The following is a 231-nucleotide window of genomic DNA, read 5'->3' on the forward strand; positions in this document are numbered from 1 at the left end:
TGCCACCTAACGGGTTTGTCGTCTCCCGTCAGAAGTGTGCCACAAGTGTTCAGCCGCCGAATCGAGGCAGCAGCTCACAAAAGCAGTCAGTTCTACACTCTGTTCTGCCCGACTTGCCTTAGGAGCTCGTGCGTTGTGAGGGGAAGCTGCTACTAGCGACGCTGTCCTGGCCTGCGGTGCACTTGTAGTCCTCTCACGAGTGCCCTCACGTTTCCACGAGTCCTGCTCACC

Source organism: Geospiza fortis, unplaced genomic scaffold, assembly GCF_000277835.1.
Source record: "Geospiza fortis unplaced genomic scaffold, GeoFor_1.0 scaffold491, whole genome shotgun sequence".
In the NCBI taxonomy this organism is placed as follows: domain Eukaryota; kingdom Metazoa; phylum Chordata; class Aves; order Passeriformes; family Thraupidae; genus Geospiza; species Geospiza fortis.